Source organism: Sciurus carolinensis, chromosome 1 (genome assembly GCF_902686445.1).
Source record: "Sciurus carolinensis chromosome 1, mSciCar1.2, whole genome shotgun sequence".
Classification (NCBI taxonomy): Eukaryota; Metazoa; Chordata; class Mammalia; order Rodentia; family Sciuridae; genus Sciurus; species Sciurus carolinensis.
The window spans coordinates 194932413-194945980 of NC_062213.1; positions in this window are offsets into that span (position 1 = coordinate 194932413).

Consider the following 13568-nt stretch of genomic DNA (forward strand, 5'->3'; position numbering starts at 1 on the left):
CAATGTCACCAAGTGAGCTGGACGTCCTAGAAGTGGGATCCCTAGTCCTAGTCCAGTCCTTGAAGACTAGGTCCCCAGCTAGCTTCCTTCCTTCCCTCTGGTCTGTCTCTCACAAGAGGCCCTGAGCCAGAGCCACGTGACTAAGCTGCCCCTGAGCGCCTGACTAGAATCCATGACACAGTGTTGATTGTCTTAAGTTGCTAAATTTTGCCATCATCTGTCTCTCAGCAAAGATGGTGCATAGAGTCCCCAACTGTCACACTGTGATTGTGCCCCTTTCCCCATTGCCCTGTGAGCCCCTCTCTGCCGGTGGCTCTTTGCCCCAGTCACGGGCTCCTGGCCTCCTTGCATTCCCTCTGGTCACTGAGCGCACCCTTGCCTCAGGTCCTTTCCTCACACTGTTCCCTCTTGTCTCCTTCTTTCCCCCATCTGCTCATCTTCTGGTCTGTGCATCTTTTTGGGACAATGCTCAAATGTCACTGCTCTTGGGAAATAGTTGCCCGACTCCTCCCGACTTCCCTTGGTCCTGCTCCCTGGGTGCCCTTTGAAGCATCCATTGGAATTGGAATCGACTGGTTATTTCTGTAATCACTTATTGAGCACCTGTCTGCCTTCACTCCTGGGGGGCTAGCCTCCCGATCTCCTGCACATTCCCCAGCGCACCCGAAGGCTCTCAGAGGATGCTTGTTGAGTGACTGAATGGGATGTTCTCTGCCGTCTGACTCCGTGTTCATCCTCTCACTACAAGAAGAACAACTGAGAGCAAACCCTCACGGATGGCAGGTCAGCACCTTGTTCTTAAAGGACAGCACATACACTTTTATTTAAAAAAAAAAAAAAAATCACTTCCGACAGTGACTCATTTTGTGACCTTGGGCTGCTTGCCTTTTCTGTCTGGAAAAGGTAGATAGCAATTGTACAATGCTTCTCTTGAAGGCTGGGAACTGTTTCACTGAGAGAGATTTTGGCAGGATTTTCGAGGCTCTGAAAGTACAATTTTCTTAATATCCAGGTGGTTGTAAGTGATTATGTAAGTGAAATTGAGATGAACTGTGATTTACCATGAGGATGTGTCAGTCGTAGGAGTGTGGAGTGTGGTGGCTTCCGATGCTGGATTGGTACACATCTGTGTGTGCATGTTTTTTTAAAAGAGTCTTATGTTTGCTCCAGAATGCTTATCACATCCTGAATTCTGCTGCAGACCTGTGATGTAATTGTTTGACTTTGTTTGAAGCTATATTCCATTTCTTTTTCTTTTCTCCTTCGTTCCTTCCTTTCTTCCTTCCTTCCTTCCTTCCCTCCCTCCCTCTCTTTGGTACTAGAGATTGAACTCAGGGATGCTGAGTCACATTCCCCAGCCCCCTTTTTTATTTTTTATTTTGAGAAAAGTTCTTGAAAAGTTTCTCAGAGCCTTAATAAATTGCTGAGGCTGGCCTTGAATTTGTGATCCTCTGAACCCAGCCTCCTGAGCTGCTGGAATTTCAGGCATGCACCTCGCCTGACAAAGCTATATGCATTTCTAATAGTAATAAAGCAATATTTACTTAATGCTTACTATGTGCCAGGTTGTGCAAAACCCTTTTCCTTCACCACAGCTGTTCTCACAATTACTTTTGCAAGGTAGGAACCATTTCTATCCCTATATTACTGATGAGGGAACTGAGGTTCAGAGAGGTTAAATAGCCTGCCTATCGTCACACAGCTAACAAGTGGCAGAGCCATAACTAAAATCTAGGTGTGGCATGCCATTTACCTTTGGCAAAATAGCACACGTATATTTCTGATTAAGAAAACAAGGCAAAAGGGGAATGTGATAAAAATTGCTGATCAGATGAAGGATTTTCCACGTAAAAGAGTCTTCAGAAAGCAGTAGTCTATAATCGGTGGCCCAGATACTAGTACGATGCAGGAGCTGAGCAAAGCTGATGGATGAAAAGGTCACCCTCAGCACACCTATACTCAGGAGGCAACCTCTTGGTAGGGACTTCTCCTCAAATTGCAGTCCAGTTCAAAGCAAAATCATGTTTACGTAACAAACAGAAGAGTCTTAACAAAGCCCAGGATTTGGATACAGCTGGATCTCAGGAATGCAGATAAGAGGAGACCCACCTGCGGCCTACCAGGCCCTGAGCCAAAGCAGATGGGATCCCAGGCGGGGCTGGGAGGGATCTGGAGTTCTCTCCATCTTTTCCCCAAAGGGATATTCACGTGACTCTCTCCACTAGAGCCCCTGATGTAAACGTGTGGCCGAAGCTTCATTTGCCCAGTCGGTCATTCAACAGGGGACGTGTGAACACTGCTATGAGCCAGGCACTGTGTGAGGCACAGGCAGAGAGAGAGCAAGACAATCAATTGGTCCCTGCCCTGTGGAGTTAGAGTTTTTTTTGTTTGGGAGAGGGAATTGTGTTGGGGGAATAAATACATTAAATGAATTGTTATGCAAATAATGACTTACTGTCCACTGAAAGGAACCGAGCCCTTTGAGAGGGGCTTCTGACTTAATCAGGTGGATCAAAGGCAATCAGTCTGTGCGAGTCATTTTACATGAAAAAAAGGCCCTGCTCAGTGGTACACGCTCCTTAGGAGGCTGAGGCAGGAGGATCCCAAGTTTGAGGCCAGCCTCAGCTACCCTGTCTCAAAATTAGGGAAAAAAAAGATAGCTTAGTGGTAGAGCACCCTTGGGTTCAATCCCCACTACCAAAACAAAAGTTGTGAGCTGGGGCTGTGGTCATCTGAAGGGTCACCGAGGGTTGGCTCACCTACTTGCCTTTGGAGCTGGAAGTTTTCTGAGACCTCGGTTTCTCCTCTGGGGACTGTTGGAATATCCTCATGTCACTGAGGCTAATTTTCCCTAGAGTGAATGAGCCAGGAGCCCAGCAAGGAAGCTGTGGAACCTTTTAGGACTGCTCAGAAGGCTGGTACATTTTCCTGGCCACCCGGTGCCAGTCCTAATCAGATGTGGGAGATGACGCCAGGGCAGGAGCCCTGGGTGACCAGGCCACTGGGGGCATTTTGAGGCTGGCTGACAGTGACAGATCAACAGGAGTTAAACGATGTCCCTTACATACAGTGTCCCTCTCTTAGATGGCTGGTTCCTGTCCCACATCCTTGAACCACTGATTCTGCAGGAACAGAGGTTGTTCCTCACAAATCAAAATCCCTTTCTCCTCCCTAAAACCCCCGTATCCCTGGACCACCTCCGCGCTGCTCCTCTTTGCCTCAGTCACCTCCCAGTCCCGGGACCCCTTTCCTCTTTCCTGGAGATCTTAGTTCCTGGCTCACCCTTCTCTGCTGCACTTCTCTCTTGCTCTCTCTCTTTTAACCAAAATTAATTTTTCCCACACTTTTTATTGGTGCATTATAGTTGCACACACTGCTGAAATCTGCTGCTGTATATTCGTATGTGCAACAATGTAACAATATAATTTTCTACCTACCTCTTGATCCTATCCTTACCCACAAAATGCTCCTCCCAGCTCTGGAGCCGAAGAATGGGTGGGGCACTCCCAGCTCCGGCACGTCTGTTTTTCACTGTTTCTGTTTTGTCTCAGTACCCAAATAATTAACCAATAATAAGGGAAACCTCCAAGGACAATAGCACTCCTAGACCTCCTAGTCAGTTATCTTTCTTGGGTTTACAGGAACCAGGAATGTCTGGATCGCCTGGTGACCTGGGGACAACATTGAAACCAGGTCAAGAGAGTTCATTACTGTAAGAATTCGTGACCCTTCTGGTGCCTACCTGGCTGGGACTAAAATTAGATTCCCAGAAACTGCATGAGCCTTTCACCAGCGACCCTGGCCAGAAGGCACCGGGGTGGCTGCGCTCCATGTTCTAGCTGGCTCTCTTGTTGCTGCGAAGCTCTTTCTTCCCCTCACTCTCTCTCTCTCTGGGGTTCCTGGCTTCTACTGAAGTTCAGACTTTCTACTACACCAGTTCCTCTGAAGGTCCTGACCTCCTCCCCTCTTCCACACCATTCCATTGTCAAACCCTTTGACCTGGCCGTTATTAAGAACTTCGTCCCCTTCAAAAGATCAGTCTAAAGCATCCCATTGGACGCTAGAATGGGATTCTCGAACCCCATTCTTTGACCCACCTGGGTCTTCAACCCATTGGCCTTTCTACCTTTTGTTTTTCTTCTCTTTAGATCAAGTCTCATTATCTATTTGTATGCCCCGTATTAGTGTCCTGCTGCTGCTGTAACAAGTTTCCACAGACTAGGGCTTTAAAACAGCCCAAATTCGTTACCTTACAGTTCTGGCGGTCAGAAGGTCCAAGTGTGAATCTTGGTGCTCGCCTGAAGCTGCTAGCAGGCCTGGGTCCTGCTTGAAGAATCTCTGGAAAAACCTGTTTCCATGCCTTCTGCAGCTTCCAGGGGTCACCCTGCTCTTGGCCCATGGCCTTCTCCCCTCCTGCACAGGCAGCCACACAGAGCTGAGTCTTTCTCGTGCTGCCATTTACCTAGTCTCTCTTCTGCCTTCCTCTTCCACTGAGAAGCCCCTGTGATGAACTCTGGCCCACTCAGATGAAGCAGGGTGGTTCCTCCCTGGTCAACTCTCTGCCACCTCGATTCTGAATCTCTTTACTGCGTAACTGAATATCCTCGGAGATTCCAAGGAATGGGAATCCATGGGCATCTTTGAGGGGCCGTTATTCTGCCTCCCATGAGCCCCCTGGATACTTGCTTTGCCCATTTATTTTACTAGCCTGAGCAAAATCCCAATCTCCCAGAACCCAACTGTGCACCTACGCCAGGCGTGCACCCGAGCAGCTGGACGCGGTGGAGGGATACAGAAACCACCTCTTGCTTTCAATTCCTGATGGCTCATCTCAGGGGATCCCAGGGGGTTGCCAGGCAACTCTACTACTGCACTGGTCCATGCACACTCCCTCCCTCCTGGAGCGGGCTGCACACGCCTCCTTGCTCCTCAAACCCCCACACTTCCTTCCCTGTCCTCATTCTCAGCTGTGACTCGTGCTTCCTACTTCCCCAAGGAAAGTGGAGCAATCGGAAGAGCACTTCCCCGCACTTCCCCAGGCTCGGCTCAGCAGCGCCCACCTGCATCTGTGCTCGGGCGCCTCCCGTCTGCCAGGCGCCTGCCTGGCACAGCCCTCCCCAGGCGCCGGAGCCCTTTCCCGCTCACTGCCTGCAGAGAGCACCTGCACTTGCTTCTGCCTCCTCTACTTCCCTCTCTCTTCCCCTTTGGATCATTTCTTCCCCACCGGCGTGCAAACACACTATAATTCCTTCCATCCTACAAACAGAAGGACACGAACCCACTCTCGTTATTATATCCCCTTTCCAGCCAATGCCCTATTTCTCTGCTTTATTTTGCAGTAAAACCTGAAAAAATGCTCTCTGCTCTTTGGACCTAGTTCCCTCTCCCTCTCTCTCTTGGATCTGCTCATATATGGCTTTGGCTTCCATTTGAGTGACTGTTTCTCAAGGTCACTAACTGTCGCCATGCTGCTAAATCCAGTGGTCAGTTCTCATCCTACTGAGCCCTTGGCAGCATTTGGCACAGCTGACCATTCCTTCCTGCTGAAGACACTTCCGCATCTCCCCTCCCGGTGTCCTTGTCTCCCAGTGGCTGCTCCATCTCAGGATCCTTCACTGGTTTCTTCTCTCGTTGACCTCCGTGACAGGGTGTCCGCACTCCCTTGCGAACTCACCAGGCTGAAGCTTGAAACACCGTCTTGTCAGGTGATGATCCCCAAAGTGTACAGTCACCTCACTTCTTGCTGCCTGCTCTGAGGCCAGGCACCCTCCCACCTAAGGGTCTTCAAGCTGGCTGGTCCCTTGGCCGGGAATATTTTTTAGGCACCTCCAGGTCTCCCTTCCCGTCTCCTTCACATCTTTGCCCAAATGCCACCTTCTCAGAGCAGCCTGCTGGCCACCCCCATTTAAACAGGGCCCTCCCCACCCCGGTGCCAGCCCCCTCTGCTCCCAGGCTCAACTCCAGCTCTCCACCCGCCCCCCCTTATCTGTGTTAGTTTCCTGTCCTCCTTTTAACAAATAACCACCAACAGTGTCTTAAAACAACACAATGTATCATCCTAAAGTGTTAGAAATCAGAAGTCTAAAATAAGACTTGGCGGTAGCTCAGTGGGGAGCCTTGTCTAGCCTGTGTGAGTCCCTGGATTCACATGACCCTTCCCCCGCTCCCCAAAAATGTCTGAAATAGAGCCAAGAGTGTGCTTCTCCTGGGGCTCTCGGGAAGGCCGTTTCCCTGTCCTGTCCAGCGTCTCCAGGCTCCCGCGTCCCTGGACCTGTGCTCAACTGCAGGCTCTGTCCTCCCCGCACCTGGAGCTTGAATAAACTCAAAACCAAAACGTGGCGAGGGCAAAGCTGGGCGCCCTGTCACCGGGCCGAGCATGTCCCCATCCCTCCCTCTGCCCTCATTCCCCCTTCTCTCTGAAGACCCTGTGGTTGGTCACACCAGACCTATCTGGAGAACCAGGAGCGTGTCATTTCCAGCTCCTTCCCGTAACCACGTCTGCAAAGTCCCGTTTGCCGCGTAAGGTAAAGTATTCCCATCACTCCCAGGGTGTTTCTGCAGGGTGGAGGGGGACTGCCATTATCTGGCTTATCACGCCGTCCCTAAACCCTATTTTACTTCTCAGGGTAGGACGGAGACTCCCTCGGGGAGGATTTTTGTCTATGTCCCCACTGCCTAGGACTCTGCACGGCTCATAGTAGATGCTCAACACGTACTTGTTTGAAATGAGCGTCTGGAGCTTTGGCTGTGTTGGCCTGCTCTGGACACAGGTGCACCAGCAGCTGGACTTGGAAAGCACCTGCCCCTGTGTGCTGGGCAGGGTTGCCAGTGCCTGGAGAGCTGGCCCTCACCCCGCTGCCTGCCGGGCTGCCTTCCCCTCCTTCCGCCATTGTTTCACAAGCTGCCTCAGAACAATTGGATTTCTTCCCTAGATGTTTATTTGGTCCCAGGGTGGAAGGCTTGGTCCCGCCCCGCCACCCCGGGAGATGTCTGAAAAGAGCATGGGGAGGCCATCAGATTTTAACCAGAGACTCATCTGTATTGGAAGGGGGAGGGGACAAAACAAAAACAAAAACAAACCCTGTTCTGTTACCATGGCAACTGAACTTCAAAAAAAAAAAAGAGAGAGACGGATGTCAAGTAACATGCGGATCCGTCCTCATGGCAACCGCCATTCCGCAGAGTTTGGGGAGAAATCTACCTTGCCTTCTTCCTGCCTGTGAGTGGGGCTGGGGGTGGGGGTGGGGGTCAGACTGGCAACACCAGGTTTCCCTCTAGGGCTGATGACACCGAGGTTTTGGCCACAGCGGGGTCAGAGGCTGGAGCCCTCGGCCAGGGTGAAGCAGCCCCTGCTACAAGGTCGCGCACCAGGTCTGTCCTCCAGCCCTCTCTTCTTGCCTCGGCTCCTGTGCCTGGAGACTTGCTCGGGTTCGGCCAGGGATACAGGCAGCAGACAGGCACAGACACACGGAGACCTGTGTGCGGTTCAGACAGGTGTCCCGCACATTCGCTCTTTCTTGGCTTCCTGATCACTCCTGCATTCCCCACGGGGAACCCGCACCCGGTGCCCCGCACGCTAACGGGACAGGCAGGTTGCCAGCCTCCCTCTCCAACCCAGGGCCCGGAGAGGGGTAAACAGAGGAGGAAACCGCATTGAAAGCAAGCGGTGCTGCCTGCGGCTCGGGAAGGAAGAGAGCATTAACTCTGGAGAAATGTAGGTGGGGGTGGAACCAGAGAATCCGGCCTTGTTTTGGATGCTTTTACGGAAAAGATTGGCCAAACTCTACTCCTCCCAGGAAGATTTCAGAGAAGGGCTCTAATAAGTTTCTCGAAGGCATCTGCCACCCCTCCACCACCTCAATTGAAGATGTACATTCTTGCCAGAGGCGGTGTAAGCCCAGCAGCTCCGGGAGGCTGAGGCAGGAGGGTCGCAAGTTCAAGACCATTCTCAGCAAGGCCCTAAGCAACTTTGCAAGACCCTGTCTCAAAATAAAAAGAAAAGGGCTGGGGATGTGGTTCAGTGGTTAAGTGCCCCTGGATTCAATCCCTGATTTAAAAAAAAACAACAACAACAAAAAAAAAACAGTATGTTCTCCCCCTTGTAGATTTTCTGAAATCAGGATGTCTTATCATCAGTGTATATACTTAAAAAGTGTCTCTTTCCCTGTCCCTAATTAAATTGATGGTGTGTCTGTCTTATAATCAGCGATGGTTTAGAATCAAGCATACACAGAATTTACCCATTTTTATTTTCAATATTCATTTGGATCTAACCCTGGGACCCCACACAGGATCTTCTTGGACTCCTGCTCACATTTCCTTCCTGAAGAAGTGTAGCCTTTCCTGTCAAAAGACAGGAATTGGTTCCAGTTAGAAGGATTTTGAGGATTTCTCTGCATTCGGTGGAGTTTTAGCACATGTTTAAGAGTGCACATTCTGGAGCCAACTGCCTGATTTAGCACCCAAGAGCCATCTGGTCCTCTCTGAGCCTCTGCATCTTCATCAGTAAGATCATAATATCACCTGCCTTCATTTCATTCATTCAACAAATAAGTACCGGGCATCTACTTTGTGTCAGGCACTACTAAAGAGCTGAGGATATGGCGCACGGACAAACCACACAAAACCTCTGCCCTCACGCATTTACATTCTACTGGAGGAGACCAATAATAAAAATGTGGATTTTTTTTTTTTTCAGATACAGTACTTTAGATGGTAATAAGTTCTTTGGAGAAAAATAAAGCAGTGAAGTGGGTAGAGACAGCTAGTGCAGAGGAGTTGGGATTAGTAGTTGAGATGAAGTCAATTTGGGAATAAAAATCAATCAACAGTGACTGAAAAAAAATCCATTTCACTGTAACAAACGTGGGAGGTCAAAGGTGGCTTCACAGCCTCTAGGGAGCAGGTTTCTTTTATCCTGTTGCTCTGGCTCTAGTAACTGGACCTAGTAACTGGCTTCCGGTCAAAGCTGGCCGCTGGGGTTATCTTGACTGCATTCTAGCCAGCAGGGAGAATGAAAGAAATGACGACAGATGTGACTTTCCCTGTAAAAACATTCTCTAGCTCAGTGTGACACTTTCCTCTCCTTCTCTTTGACCAGAATTTAGTCACATGGCTAAATCTCCCTAGGGAGGAGAAAGTAGTTTTTAATGTGCCCACACCAAAATCAGAGGTTTTATTATTAGGAAGGAATGGATAGAACAACTACTGGGGTACAGTGACCTGTCTCTGTCATGGATTACCACAACGATTGATTAGGTGATGCATATGAAGGATTTGGCACAGAAGCACTCGATACTAAGCCTTCTCAAAGCTCATGTTCTCGGGAGGTATTTGTACCTGGTATAAACACTGAGCAAATGGAAAAGGCTCCAAGGGAACCGATTGGTGGCCACAGAACTGAGAGGTGCAGGTCTTCTCCTCTGGGCCTTGGGTGGGTCTGCCTGGAAGGAGCAAGGGGTGAAGATGGGGTTGCGGCTGAGATGGCCGAAAGTCTATGAGGTCTGGGGCTCCGTAGCCCAGGTGATGCCATTGTGGGTGGTGATGGAGGACACGCTCAGCATCCTCTCCAGCATGTGGGCTCCTTGTCACTCTTGCAGGATCACCCTGGTGTGGTGGCTTCTCAGAGCAGTTTCTCTTACCCCAACACATCTCCACTCAAAAAATCCTTGCTGCTTACAGAACAGAAGCCCATCTCCACCCTTCCTGGCGTTGGATGCAAACCCTCCATGGTGGGTACGGTGGTGTTCATGCCTAGAATCCCAGTGGCTCAGGGGGTTGAGGCAGGAGGATTGCAAGGTGAAAGCCAGCCCCAACAACTTAGCAAGACCCTGAACGACTCAGCGAGGCCCTGTCTCAAAATAAAAAATAAGAAGGGCTGGGAATGCGGCTCAGTGTTAAGCACCCCTGGGTTCAATCCCTGGTACCAAAAAATTAACTAATTAATAAAATAAATAAATAGCCAGACGTGGTGGTGCATGAATGTAACTCCAGCAACTGGGGAGGTTGGAGGCAGGAGGGTGGTGAGTTCAAAGCCAGTCTCAACAACTTAGTGAGACCTATCTCTAAATAAAATATAAAAGGGGCTGGGATATGGCCAATGGTTAAATACTCCTGGGATCAGTCCCTGGTACCAAAACCAAACCAAATAAACAAACAAACAAACAAATAATAAAATAGCTCCATGGTCTGGCTCTAGTTTATCTTTTCAGTCTCTGCCTGCCCCTGGATGGAATCTAATCTTCTGACACTAGTTCCATTTTAAATAAACCTCAGGTTCTCAGACTTTTACTTAAGAACAATTGTTTCGACATCCACTGTACAAAGAGACTTTTGTTCTGATTCTCTGTCTTTAAATTCAAGAAGGAAGAAGAGGTCTCTGCAAGGAATAATGATGTAAAACAGGGACTAGCCAGTAGCATCTGCTGGGGATTGAACCCCGGGGTGCTCTACCACGGAGCCACACCCAGTCCTTTTCTGTTTGGAGGCAGGGTCTCCCTAAGTTGCTTACGACCTTGCTAAGTTGCTCAGCTGGCCTTGAACTTGCCATCCTCCTGCCTCAGCCTCCTGAGTCACTGGTCCACACCACCCATGCTGGCTCAAATAGCGTCTCTAACAAAGCTTTGGGCAGAATCTTTTGTCAGCTTGAACATAAAGGATCAGACTGTGGCACTGTAAACCAGTGGAGCCGACTGGAGGTGCATCGGGAGAAAAGTGCCCTGGGGGTGGCAGGGAGTGATGCTCAGAAGCAGCAGAGATCCAGCTGCACTGTCAGTTTCGGCAAGGACCTTCCTGTGGCCCGAGGAATCAAGTTTCAGTAAAGGTTTTGTTTTTGTTGTTCCTCAGTGCTGGGATGAACCCAGGGACTTCTAAGGGCTAAGCGAGGGCTCTGCCACTGAGCTACACCGCCAGCAGAGGTGTTTTAGGTCAACTGAATCTTGTAGGCATTCCTGCAGTTGGTTTTGAAGAAGACAAAATTAAATTTGCCCTGAATAAATGCATTATTTTGAATATGACAGCGGTGAATGCCCTGACTCTAAAGCTGTGACCACACTGACACACATTTAAAAAAAATCAAAATAAAACCATCATAACATCCATATTAAAAATGGCTTCAACAGAAGAAGAAAAAAGGGCTAGTTTTAGACTTAAGATACAAAGAGGTATGTTGGTCTGACCCTCAGTATCCTCCTCTTCTGGTCTCAGCCTCCAGCCCCTAGACCACAGAAGTTGAGCACCGGTCCTAAACCCCCGCAACCTTATTATCCCACTTGGCCACGGTGATTGGTCCAGCATGAGCATGTGACCCAAAGTAACCAATGGGATGTCTTTTTCCCAGTCCCCGCCCACCCCCTGTTGTGCTTGCAAGATGAAAATTTCAGCCTGGTGCTGTTGGCGGCTGCGTATTTGAGTCCTGACCCCACGTGCCTTGAGGGTGGCCTTCAACGCTGCCTCTTCTGGTTAGACTACTGAACCAGCCATCTTTACTTTTAGGCTTCAGCTGGTTTGAGTTGGGTGAGGGGTAGGATCACAGCAAGTCAGGTGAGCCACTTGTATGAACCGGATGATGGGCACCTCCTTAAATTTTGTGCCCTGCACTCTCCACTAGCCTTCCTTAGCCTTGACCCTAAATTGAGTTTCAGTGATTTGTAACACATGCGTTCTTGGCTAATATAAGCCCTTTTTGCATTTTGTTATTGCAGGCTTAAAACTGTATTAGTTGATCTAAGCGGGTATGTGTGCCTGTAATCCCAGCAACTGGGGAAGCTGAGGCAGGAGGATCCCAGGTTCGAAGCCAGCCTCAGCAACTTAGCGAGGCCCTAAGCAACTCAGTGAGACCCGGTCTCAAAATAAAATATAAAAAGGGCCGGAAATGTGGCTCAGTGGTTAAGTGCTCCTGGGTTTGATCCCTGGTACCAAAAAACCCGAAACAAACCAAAAAACCCTCTTTGTTGATCCACAGCAGCAAATGAATCTCAGTATTAGGAGCATATCCCGGAAGAACACAGACAACTGATCAGATCCGTGGGTTTCCAGGCTGAGAAAGGAAACTGGCCCAGTTTACACGCCAGCAGCTGTTGGGGCTACAGCACAAGCTCTTCTTTGAGAAAGCGTGGTTTGTGTTGGTTGTCACTGACTCACGAGTCATTGTAACTTCCTCAGGGCTCCAGTCGCCAACTTGACTTCAGGTTGGTGGGATGGACGCCAAGAGCTCTGTTCTCTTTGATACCAGCACCTAGAACAGTACCTGTCCCACAGAAGGCATTTGATAAATATATGTTGAATTGAATCGTGCAACACCCTGATTTCTGACCACCTCTTGCCCGAAACACATGGAAGAGTTGGGGCATCACCTACTCTTGTCTGTGGCTGTTTTCCCTCCCCTGGCCTTGGCAGATTAGCCTCAGGGACAGTCATGTGACCTGTAGCTGTCTGTAAGACTCGGCTCCCAGGACTTTTGGGAGTCCCAAACTATCATGAAACAGAAACATTCTTCCACTGGGGTTGGACAGCCAGGAGGATGTGACCTGGGGCTTCCTGGATGCCGCCAGTCCAGCACCTCTTAGTTATTTGATCCAATAAATTCTGTCTTTGTGCTCAAGCCAGTTAGAATCTGGCTTCTGCACTTGTCACTAAAAAGTCCTTGTCAATACAATTAACTTTTAAAATCTGCTTCTGCGAGGATGCTGCTGGTGGCATTTCCAATGGCCCATGCACTGGGATGACGCTGTGAGGTTGGTCGTCTCCTAAGATGAGAGGACGTTTTGGTGAAGGCCCCAGCTCCACTTCTTCATGATTGTCTTCTTTACTCTTCTCTATGTATTCATCTTGGTGACAACAAGGTGACTTTAACAGTTGCCACATACTCAGAATTCAGGGACTGTCTCTTCTAGCCTGTTCTTCTTAAGACTTTTCCCTGAAAGTCTTTTCTCCTCAACCGACTTCCCCTCCCATAGGACAAGGGAGTCACACGTCCCTTGCTAAACCAAGCCTTGGCAATGGGTCTGGGCCATCCCACCTGCTGGGGCCCAGGCCAGGTTCTAACTCGCTGTGGCAGGGGTTCCTGCAGAGGGTCCTGTATTCATCCCTTTCTCTCCAGGACCTGAGGTCTGCTTTCTCTTCAGGTTCCATCTCCCACCACACAGACAGCTTCTTCCCACCTCGAGGAAAAGCTCTTTGCCTGACCTGCGCCTTCGTGGTCGCTATACTCTTTCCTTACTTCCTTCTGTCAGAGCTAGGTGGGCTCATGGTTGGCAGAAAGCAAGGGAAGTCATCTGTGGTGTGCAGAGCGGCTCTTTGTCCAGTCCTTTCCTAGGATGGGCGGAGGCTCTGAATGGCAGAACTGAGGCCAAAGTGTCAGACATCCAAGATGGCTGCCCGCAGAGTCCTCCTGAGGTGGTGAGTTCTCCACAGGGGAAGTGTTCCTGCAAAGGCAGCAGTGTTCTCTCTGAGTCAGTGTCCAAGGACTTCACCTATTTGGGGTGAGTTTTGATTAAGTTCTCATTCATTTCTTCAACAGATATTTATTGAGCACCTACTATACACAGGTCCCTAGTGAAACACTGACA